The following is a 12,032-nucleotide window of genomic DNA, read 5'->3' on the forward strand; positions in this document are numbered from 1 at the left end:
TCTGGCGACAGAGTGAGACTCCAACTAAAAAAAAAAAAAAAAAAGTCCATTTCCCATCTGTCAGTAGGGAACCTAATGGTTTTTCCTACACAGGACTGTTCTAAGGATTAAATATGTTCCTAAACCACTTAGCACAGTGTCTGGCACATATTATGTGCCTGCTAACAATTATCATTGTTAACATCATCTCTGAAACATGCTGTGCTCTTCAACATCTCTCTTTCCCCTACCTTGAATTCTTCTCCTGCCTCAGGAATTCTTCTTCATCCTTAAAGATGCAGCTTTCCTGTCACCCCTCCTTGAGGCTTTCATCCCGTGCTGTTCACACCCTGTTACACAGTCATCACACAGTACTGCAGTCATTTATGTAACAATGTGACGGAAGAACACAGAGCAGGTTTTGGAGACAAACAATCCTAGTTTAAGAACCTACCTCTGTCACTTACTAGCTGTGTGATCCTGGGCAACTTGCTTGACTTTTGGGACTTCTGCTTCCTCCCCTGAAAACAGAAGAACAGAATACCTTCTTCCCTGGGATTCTGTAAGCTCAAGCCAGTGAACATAAGGAAGTGCCTGACACAGGGCAGGCACATACTAGGAGCCTGCTATACTCTGCCTTTTCCTGCATTACTGGGCTCTCTGCTCCCCACTGACTGTAAGCTTCTGGGGGACAGAGACTGCTGTATTAGTCACTCCCTCTCAGTTAGCAGTGCCTGAAGCACAGTGGAAGTTCAACAGATAATGACTGATTCTCATTTGTCAGAGAGGAAACTAACACCAAGAGGAAAGTGACTGTCCTGAAGTCCCAAGCCTAGCAGGTGGCAGAGTCAGTTTTCCAATTCAGATCCTCTAACTTCCCTGCTCTTTCTACAATGCCTGCTGTCTCAAAGGCTAGAAGTCAGCCTGAAGATCACATTAGCCATCCCAACCTGTCTTGAGCCTTTTCCAGTTTAAAGTAAACCTGGTGGACAGGCTCGGTGGCTCAGCCTGTAATCCCAGCACTTTGGGAGGCCAAGGTGAGCTCTGTTATGCATGAATCAAAATGCCAATTTGCCAAAGGGGAGCTCCGAGCAGAGGGAAGATGGAGGAGACACGTCTCTTAAAAGCGGGCCCACTGAGGCTAACGCTGGAGATGCATGTCTGGCAATGAGCATTATAGTGGCAGCCTGGAGACCCCTGGGTTATCCCCGGCCCCAGGCCCTTCCTTGCGCCACGGGCCCTCCCTGCTCCTCCGAGGGCCCCCCATGAGGCCTGCACAGGTTCAAGACCAGCCTGGGCAAATTGGCGAGACCTCATCTCTACAATAAATTAAAAAAAAAAAAATTAGCCAGGTGTGGTAGCACATGCCTGTAGTTCTGGCTACTTGGAAAGCTGAGGTGGAAGGATCGCTGGAGCCCAGCAGGTTGACGCTGGGATGGCAGCCTGGGCGACAGAGTGAGACTCCAACTCAAAAAATAAATAAATAAATAAAATAAAGTGAACCTGGTGAGCTATCCCAGCCAAAGTCAACCAGAAGTCAAGCAAAAGCAAATATGCACGACTCTTCAGAGCAGAGCCACAAGCAAACTGAGCTGATTCACTCCAGAGTTCTAATACTTTATGCCTATGGCTTCCCCCCCACTGCCCACAACACACCACACCCTGGTTTAAGGGTAAAAGAAAGGAACACATACCGTACGCCTACCAGGTGTCTAACACTGGGATGGGTGCTCCACAGAAGTACTTAACCTACAACCCTATCACTACTCCCACTTTACAGAGGAAGATGATTGAGGCTCAAGATCACACAGAACTAGACAAGAGCCAAGCTCGGTGGCTCAGCCTGTAATCCCGCACCTTGGGAGGCTGAGGTGAGTGGATTGCCTGAGCCCGCGGGTTCGAGACCCGCCTGAGCAACTTGGTGAGACCTCATCTCCACAACAAATAAAAAAATTAGCCGAGCGTGGTAGCGTACGCCTGTAGTTCCAGCTACCTGGAAGGCTGAGGCGGAAGGAACACCAGAGCCAAGCAGGTTGAGGCTGCAGTGGCCAGGAGTGGCCACTGCACTCCAGTCTGGGCGATAGAGTGAGACTCCAACTCAAAAAAAAAAAAAAAAAGAACTAGACAAGAGCCACATATGGGTTTTGGACCCAGGTACACACTTCCAAACTCAAGCTCTTTCTACACACAGCCAGGGTTCATCTGAAATGGCTCTTGAGCTGAAACTTCCTGGCTTATCCTTTTCCTTTCATGCTCCTCCTCCCTCCAGCCTCTTTGCTGGTCCTCACAGACCCAACTCCCCCCTCCCAGTACCCACTCCACTCCCCTATGTATCCAAGTCTCACTCAAGAGGTCGTCTCTCCCCACACTATAACCCCTTCCATCTTTCTCCATGTCACTGTTCACCACCAGACCTAGATTCAGTTGTTTCTGTTTGTATTTCCCCACTGGAACATAAGCTCCATGTGAGAAGAGAGTCTATTTTATTCATGACTATATCCCTAGCACCTGACACGTAGTAGGGGTGTGTGTGGTGGGGGGAGATGAAACAGTCACTGTGTACCAACAGGGTGCCAGGTGCTAGAGATACAGAAACATCTAATTATACAGAAATACCCAGTTATTCATTAGTAATTAAATACTACAAAGTGAAATTCAGTTCCCTGAGAGAATGGCTCATGGGGTATCTCATCTGGTCAAGAGTCACAAGTTTCCTGAAGAAGGGACACTAATCTGAGGACTTGGAGGGGTAGTGAAGGCACAGAGGACAGCCTGCAGCTGGCATGAAGGCCTAGGGGAGAGGAGCTGCCAGGCCCACCTGAGCCCAGGGAGGGAGGACGGACAAGAGCAAAGAGGATGCTGACCAGGAAAGTCGGGTGGGATCCAGAAGGGTCTGGGCTAGGTGGCAGTGAGGAGTTAAGATCAGTCCTAAGGTCTATCAGCTGATGAATGTCTAAATCAAACATGGTACATTCATGCGGTGGACTATTTTTCTGCAGTCAAAAGAAATACTGACACATGCTGGGTCAACACACACCGGGTGAACTTGAAAGCATCCTGCTAAGTTAACACAGCCAGTCACATGAGGCTAAGGAATGTACGGCGCCATCTATAGGAGATGTCCAGAACAGGCAAATCTATAGAGACAGAAAATAGATTAGTTGTTGCCTGGGGCTGGGGGGAATGGGAGATGAGGGTAGGGGGGTTGACAGCTAAAGAAATTGTTTTTTCTTAGGGCTAATGAAAATGCTCTAAGATTGCTTATGGTGATGGATGCACAGCTCTAAACATCCCGAAAGACACTGGATTGTGCACTTTCAATGGGTGAACGCCCGCTATACATTTACATATCACTGGAACCGTTTTAAAACAACCACCACCAAAAGATTCATCCTAAGAGCTAAGGGGTTTCCGAGCGACTTGTTCTGTGATGCATGAATCAAAATGCCAATCTGCCAAAGGGGAGCTCCGAGCAGAGGGAAGGTGGAGGAGACACGTCTCTTAAAAGCCGGCCCACTGAGGCTGACGCCGGAGATGCGTGTCTGGCAATGAGCATTTCAGCGGCAGCCTGGCGACCCCGGGGTTACCCCCGGCCCCAGGCCCTTCCTGGCGCCACGGGCCCTCCCTGCTCCTCCGAGGGCGCCCCGCGAGGCCTGCGACAGGCCCGGACGCCTCAGTGCCGCGCTGCGGCGCACCCGGCCCTCCGGGGACACGAGAGCGGACGGGAGGGAAGAAGGGCGGCGCGGGTCGCCCCTAGGTCCTCCACAGGTCCGAGGATGCCCGCGGCCGGCGCGTCCCCAGCCCTTCCCCGCCGCGGTCCCCGCGCCCCCGCCCTCGGCCTGCGCGGCGCGGCTCACCCGCCTCCACGGGGGACGCCAGCCCCGGACGCCGCGGCCGCAGGGGCGACGAGTGCGCCTGCGCCTCTCCCGCCTGCGACTGCGCGCCCAGCGCCCTCTGCCGGCAGCGCGCGGGACTCGGGGTCCTACTGGGTGCCCGCTCCCTGATCGGGCCCCGCCCAGCTCAAAGAAAAAAAAAAAAATCTGTCCCCACTGGCAGCCTTCTTTACCTCGAACACCCACTCTTCCTTCTGGCTGTTGCTACCCCGGATATAAGCTCTGAAGGCAAGCTCTCCCCCATATTTCTGAATATGGATTGTGCTAAAATATTAGGGGTGTTCAAGATCTGTGAAAAGGCTTGCTGGAGGACTTTTCCTAAACCTCTCCTGCTGATGACAAGAATTGTGTTTGGATAGGAATCTGCGTTTTGAATCATTTCATCAAATTACAGTCCCGTAACACCTGTCAAAAGAATAAATATGACAGTAATAGGCATGCTTCCTTTCAGACCCATCTATAATTATAATTGAGGGAAAGAATACAAAATTTAAACTTAGAGCTACTGCCAGTATCATTCTTTGAAAATGAAATAATACTGTTTTATGAAATAGGCTCTCCTCGCTCTCTAATGTTTAAAGCTAAAGTGCTTCTCTAAATTGATTTAAATACAAGTTTTATATCCTGAAAGAAATAAAGATGAGTCATTATCTTAAGACAAACCCCATCTTCAATGATGCTTCTGATATCATAGCTGACATCTAAACGGGAGTTAGGTTGTTAGTGAATAATATTGCTTCTGTTCACGTCTTTCTTCTCTAGGGCTTTTTAAGCCTATTTGTAATGAAAAGCTGATTTCCTCATACAGACTCCATGTGTAGTTGATTAAAAAGGACTTCTTATAATTTTTTCTTTCTTCATCACCTTTTTTTTTGTTTTCTTTAAAGGAAAACATTGCTCCCTGGTGGCACCTGGGAATCTATTTTTCTCCTCTTAGGACAAGAGAAGCAGGAAATATTTCCTAACAGAAGTATTTTGGGGGCTGTCTCCTCTTTGTTTTTTCCTTACTCCCTTTAGAGCTTTTTTTTTCTCTTCACCTGACATACTAGACTTCCCCTAAATCAGTTTGGGGGGGTGTCCTCCCCTGAAATGTTCAGATAATTGCCTCCATTTATTTTCAATATGTAGACTTGGGCCAAATATAACTGAAAGATACGACTGTACCCTCATAAATCAGCTCTCTTATTTACACATGCATAATCAAGGATGCATCATTAGTGCAGATCCAATCAATAAATCATTAAGCTTTTAAAGTCCTTATTAGGAACGATCTGCAAGAACATCATCCATCCCTGTGTTCAGCCTTAGGACCCCTTAATATTTTTAAGAAATGTCACAGTCTGTTCTCTAGTCCCATCTCCCTTTTGTTCCTAGATCGCTGTGTTCCTGCATCAGGAAACATCGTTCTAATACCTAGATCTCATAAAATATTCAAGATGCAAGCTGTTTGCTTTACCTCCGAAAGGCTCCACCTTTAGAATCGCTGGTGCCTTTTTTGTCTTTACAAACACACAAGATTTTACCTTTCACAAAAATTTCTTATCAGCATCCAAACACCAAGGGAAAAAAATAACCCAAAGTAAAAGAGATTTGGACAGCAATCTCCATTTTTTTTCAAGTCACAATCGAAACCTAGATTTGAAAATAATTGAGTTTGATCCTTTTAACTTGACAGCAACCCTAGGTTCTTCCAGCTTCAGTAGTGAAACTAAAGAATTCTTACCAGTCCAAACAGTCATTAAAATGACACTAGGCTCAAAATCTAATGACAACCCAACCATTCTTACCATGCCATTTTTCTTTACACTGAAATTTTAGCAGATGAACACCCTTATGTCCAACAGTGCATGATATTTACAGATAAACAGTATTAAAGACTTTTAACTTGAGAAATTTGTCACCCAAGAGTTGACTGACCAGGGGACACGATCTCACAGGGGAATTTATGGACTTTCCTAAAAAAAAAAAAAAAAAAATCGCCGCATTGTCTTGATTTCTGACATTATGTCATTTAGCCTGACAACTGCAGGTTTGTAACCAATATTTGTAGGGAAAGATACAAGAAGCCCTGATGCTTCCAGTTTAAACCTGTTTTTAGATTTCAAAGAGAAATTATGCATTGCATCCTCTGATTAAATCAGGTTATTGTCTCAAAGGTTGACCATGTAAATAATTCAAATTAATTCATCAGTGTACAATAGATTTAATAAGCATAATAAACCCTTGGAAGAAAATACTTAGGGCCCTCAGTCTGCCCTCGCTCTTGCTCCCCATTATCTCAGATTTCCCTGAGAACAGAATGAGTGGTACCATGTTGTTCTCTTCTATTCAAAATATGCCAAGTTGCTATTTACCAGTTTGCGATTTGCATGTCTCAAATCCTGCCAGAACACAGGGTGAGGGGCATGGGGTGACAGGTGATTGTGCCAAAAGAGGACACCAGGGCAAAAATGGAAAACCCAATGAACAGATTTACTCTCTTCCTGGGTGTTGCAAAACGCAACTCTCACTGAGTATTCAAGATTTGTTTTTAAGAAAATGAAAATATTGGGTATACAAGATTTTGTGAAATCTCAGATATCTAGTGTCTTTTTTCTTTAATTGCTGGGTGGAAGAAGAGGATGAGCCAGGATTTTGAGATTTTTATAAAAAATTATTTTAATAAAATAATACAAGTAGGAAAAGGGTACAATTGTGACTATTTACAGCATACACTTGGAGAGTAATTTACAGGCTGGGTTTTAGCCACCCTGGTCCTCTGTCTTGTATTACTTTCAACAGGAGGCCACAAACCCAAACTTGATGTCAGTCTATATTTCTGGTATATTCTTTAGAAATTTATTTACAGTGACCACATGTGAGGCTTCATTGGTGATCAGATATATGTCATCTCTGAATATGGTACCTACTTTATCTCTTGAAAATATGTTCAATATCTCCTGATTTCTAATTGTAAATAACATACGCACAATTTTGTGTATAAATCATCTTTGGAATGGAATTTCTTTTTCATCAAAAGCATAACTGCATGCTGGATATATATATGGTAACATCACCAAAGGAGTGAATGTGCTTGGGAACATTTTTCTTTTCTGAATTTTGACAGCGTTTGACTACAGATCCACTTTAAAATGACCTTGTTCACAAAGTGTAATTCCGTTTCCTCTGGCTATAGCTGTAGCATTTTAAGATGGCCGGAGACAAGCATTAAATGCCACCATTAATAGAAATGGAGACTGTAAGAAATAATCAACTTGATTAAATAGGATTATTTAAAGAAAGAGGAGAGACAGAGGGGTGAAGAAGGGAAGGAGAAGAAAGAAGAATGAAAAGGAGAGAAGTAGAAAATGAGAAAAAGGAGAAGGGAGTTATCCTGTTGCTGCTGCCCCAAGGAAAAGGGTTGATAGAGTTCAGTGCAGCAGCCCAGGAAAAAGGGCAGCCTTAATGAAGGGGAACCATTATTCAGGTTGGTCAGGAAATAGGGTGTTCTGGTCAATCAAATATGTAGTTAATAGTTACCTTCCACTCCAGCAAACATCTGTTGAGACTCTCCTGTGTGTAAAACTCTGTGCAAGGCCCCGGTTCGTAACACAGGCCTCTGAACTCCATCTCTGACATATGGACTCTGACCTTCTCCATTTGTGGTTGGAGACAGGTCTAATCTTGTCACTGTCCTGCTGGGGACCCTACCAAACTTCCTACCATGTTCCACAAAACCCCACTGGGGCCAACCTCTTAAGCTTTACTTCCCAGTAGTCTGTGACAGCCACAGTATCCTTTCAGACCTTCAGAGGTACCAAGTTGCTTCCACCCTGCTCCTCCTTAAGATCCCAAGTAGAAGAACTCTTCCTCACCTTCCCTAATAGCCTCATTCCCACCCCACATTGGGGGAGATCCCCTCCTTCCCCCACCAAATAGTAGCCCGTAGCTTTCTCTGTGGCATGCATCCCAACTTATCATTATCACACCTCGGTTTGGATTCACCTAGAAGAAACACTGAAGGAAGAAACACTGAGAGCCAGTCATTGTTTGAAAGGTGATCCTAGAAACATCCAGTAAGGGAGGGACAAAGTGAAGCAGGGAAGGGAAGGCAGCCCATCAAGAGAGTCTTGCCAAACAAGTTACCACCACCAGCTGCTGCTGGGGAACCAGTGGAACACACACCTGAGTTACCCCACCCTAGGATATTTAGACAGCAATTCCTGTTAGCTACTGGTTGAATGATGCTCTCAGGACTCTAACTCCCTGGTACTTCTGGCCTGCCATGCTCTCAGGTAAAAAGATGCAGACGCTGATAGGTGGAAATTAGCTAAGTACACTGCAATGGTAAGGCTCAAGGGATTATGGGTGGAGCACTGACAGTTCTGCCAGTTACATATGCATGTACATTTACATAAAAGACATACATATGAGTGTGTGCACATGGAGAGAGATATGCATGTGTGTGATTATAACAGTCATGTCTGCCTCCCCACTTGAGCCCCATCAGAGCTGGGACTGAGGGGCAGCGTCCCACCCTAGTCCCACTTCCTGTAGTCCACCATTAAAATCCCTCCCTTACCAACCAACACCCTCAACTCCTCCTACCCTCTGTCACACTCCCTCTTGGTGAACCTACCGTCCTCCTTTTTCATCCCGCATCCAAGCAGATTAATGATGAGAAAATGACACAACAGAGCTGATGGGTTTTACTTTAAATTTATGATCCAAACTTCAAAGGCATAATGGATGCTGCCTAGGAAGAAAATAACTCTGTTTCTCAGAACTCCCACGCCCCACCTCCACCCTCACTCTCAGCAGAGGACCTCATTGAAAAGATAGACACCATCCAATCTCCTTCTCACTCCTTCTCCTTCTTTCCTGTTACAGTGAGGAAAGTTTCCTTCTGTCTCTGAAAAACCAAACCTTCTGCTGGTCCTCTGGATTCTATCTCCTCCGTGTTCCTAAAATCTTTGTTCCTGAGGTCAACCCCTCTCTCGTGCTTCATTCATCTCCTGTTCTCTACCTGTTCATTCAAAGCAACACGCCAAAGTGGTCTAGAGCCTTGATGCCCAAAATGGGAGTCATGGGCCTCACCTGGGAGCTTGTTAGAACTGCAGACTATCCCGCCCACACCTGCAGAATCAGAATCTGCATTTAACAAGATCCCCAGATGGTTCCTAGGCACATCAAAGTTTGACAGGCACTGGGCTAGGGTTCTCATGAAAAAATGAGTCAACAAACAAATACACACCCTCTTTGCTCCATATCCACCACTAGATAGATTTTTATTTCTTTACTCTCTGTCATAGCCGAATTGTATCCTTTCATTCAACAAATGAACACCTACCAGGTACCAAACAGTCTTTCAGGTTCTGGGGAGACAGAATAAATAAAACATATATGATCAGTGTGCCTGTGTGATATCCTAGGGGCAGAGAAAACAAGGAAAGAAAGAAGAAATTATCAGGTCATAAATAAGTGCTTTGCAGAGAAATAAAATGTGGTCATGTGATCATCTCCAGATGGCTACTTTAGATCCCTCCAAAGAGGTGACATTTAAACTGAGATCGAAGTGACAAGAAGTCATCATTAGAGTTGTCTACACAGGCTGTCTCACTTCCTCACTTTCCACTCCCCATTTGCCCTTCAGCCAATTCAGTTGGTTTCCTTCTCCATGCCACTGAAACTGCTTAAGGAGGTTTTCAGTGGCTTCCCTGTTGTCACAAGTAATGGCTTATCTTCTGTTTCTTAATATGTTGTCACATAAGTCACCTAGTTAACCTTTTCCTTCCTTAAAATTAAAGCCCTTTCTGAATAAGACAAGAGAGGACAGGGAAGATGAAAGGAAAGGAGATAAATGAGATAAATTTTATCCAAGCATAAATATATCATCCGAATTCCAGAAAAAATTCATTTTATTTTATACTGAAAAAAAAATCTTTGTTATGTCAGATGTATCTGGAAATAAGATAGATAACTGCTTTGATCCAGCTCACTAAGGAAAAGCTGGTTCAACATTTCAGCTAAGGACTGGGTGCAGTGGTTCACACCTACAATCCTGGCAATTGGGAGGCTGAGGCAAAAGGATTGCTTGAGCCCAGGAATTTGAGACCAGCCTGGGTAACATCTCTACAAAAAATTATCCGAAAAAAAAATTTGCTGGACACACGCCTGTAGTCCCACAAGGATCACTTGAGCCCAGGAGTTTGAGACTGCAGTGAGCTGTGTCTGTGTCACTGTACTCCAGCTTAGGTAATGAAGTGAGACCCTGATAACAGCAACAACAAAAATTCAGCTAGAGGACAGCTGGCCTCCCTGACCCCTGTGTTAATTCTCAGGGTATTGGAACAGGACAGAGAGCTGGAGGGGGCTAAGAAGTTTCTTACTGCCCACCCGCCGCCCCAGCCTGAACCTACTTTCTTTCTTTCTTTCTTTCTTTTTGAGTTAGGGATCACACTCTGTCACCCAGTCTGGAGTGCAGTGACACCATCACAGCTCACTGCAGCCTTGACCTCCTGGGCTCAGGTGATCCTTCTTCTTCCATCACCTCCGACTAATTTTTTTAATTTTAATTTTTAGAGACGAAGTCTCCCTATGTTGCCTAGGCTGGTCTAGAACTCCTAGGCTCAAGTAATCCTCCTGCCTCGACCTCTCTAAGTGCTGAGATTACAGGTAAAAGCCACCGTGCCTGACCTTTAATTCACTTTCATTCTACCTTTTAATCTGGAGAGCAGCTTGGGACAGTAAGGGGTGTCGGGGATGGGGAGGAAGAAAATCATTTGCTGGAAACTAAAGAACCTTACCCAGGAGATATATGGAAACTATTATTAGCCTGCTGATATACAGAAAGACCTAATTTAGCCCAGGGAAGGTGGTTTAAGAATGTCAATAGGAACCGGGCTCGGTGGCTCAGCTTGTAATCCCTCGCCTTTGGGAGGCTGAGGTGAGTGGATTGCCTGAGCCCGCAGGTTCAAGACCCACCTGGGCAACTTGATGAGACCTCATCTCTACAATAAATCAAAAATGAGCCAGGCGTGGTAGCGTGTGCCTGTAGTTCCAGCTCCTTGGAAGGTTGAGGTGGAAGGATCGCCGGAGCCCAGTAGTCGAGGCTGCGGAGGCCAGGAGCGGCCACTGCACTCCAGTCTGGGTGACAGAGTGAGACTCCAACAGCAACAAAAAAAAACCCAAAAAAACAAACAAAAAAAGAATGTCAATAGGTATACAGTGTACCAAGGTGTAAGTTTCATAAAAGTAGAGGACTATGTATCACTCATTACACAGGGATTGTCAAAACTCTTGGCCTTGTTATTTCCTTTGAATTACCAAATAGTGTTAGAGTCCATGGGAGCAAACAGCCCCCAGGATGTCCTAGTGCTACACACTGAAGCTTGGTCCTGGACCCACAGCAGTGATGGGACCACAACTGCCAGTGCACACGGGTGCCGCCATCATAGTCACGTACGCATTGACTTTGTGGCTCTCTGGCCCACTGGATCCAAGCTCAGTCAGCACTTGGCGCTCTAGGGTTATGGGGACATGGCCAAAGGTAAAGAAAACCTCGAGCTTAGGGGATCATTATAGCTGCATATGATCCTGCCTACTCCAATGATAGATGACGGTAGTAAAATCAAATGAAGACTATTTTGTGACTTGTGAACATTATATGAAAATCATGTCTCAGTATCCATAAATACAGTTCAACTGGAACACAGCAGTGACCATCATTTACATATTATCTATGGTTACTTTTGAGAAACAATGGCAAAGGTGAGTAATTGTGACTGAGACAATATGACCACAAAGTCTAAAATATTTACTATCTGACCCTTAAAAAAAAAATGTTGATTGATCCCTGGTCTACAACAAAAGGTGCAGATGTTTTAGCCTTGAATTCCAGGTGATGGTGATGGGAGCCTGACCCACCTTCACAGCCTTACCTGCAGTCCTTTCCTTCTTCATGTCCCTCCCACAATGACCCTGGTAACATCATCTTGTTCCTCATGAAATTTCTTGCTGTTCCACCTCTGTGTTTTCTCCTGGCTATTTCCCTCATTTGGAAACCACATTCAACACTCTCAGTTTGCTTTTATGCCAATTTTCCTCAACCTTCAAGTAGGCCTTCCCACATCTCTCAACTATAATTTATTTCTCCACCCTCTTTTTTGGCCATAATTCTTT

At 45.1% G+C, this 12,032-nt stretch overlaps 1 protein-coding gene across 1 annotated transcript in view; it reads right to left on the reverse strand.

The window, feature by feature from the left end:
- The window catches only part of LYRM9 (LYR motif containing 9), a 14,647-nt gene extending 10,753 nt beyond the window's left edge, over nt 1–3,894 (reverse strand). The window contains exon 1 of the mRNA XM_008071830.1: nt 3,837–3,894. The gene's annotated coding sequence lies outside the window, so the exon portion shown is untranslated. The remainder of the gene's footprint in view (nt 1–3,836) is intronic.
- Nucleotides 3,895–12,032: the final 8,138 nt, after the last annotated feature.

Source organism: Carlito syrichta, unplaced genomic scaffold (assembly GCF_000164805.1).
Source record: "Carlito syrichta isolate Samal-C Ts95f unplaced genomic scaffold, Tarsius_syrichta-2.0.1 Scaffold314750, whole genome shotgun sequence".
In the NCBI taxonomy this organism is placed as follows: Eukaryota; Metazoa; Chordata; class Mammalia; order Primates; family Tarsiidae; genus Carlito; species Carlito syrichta.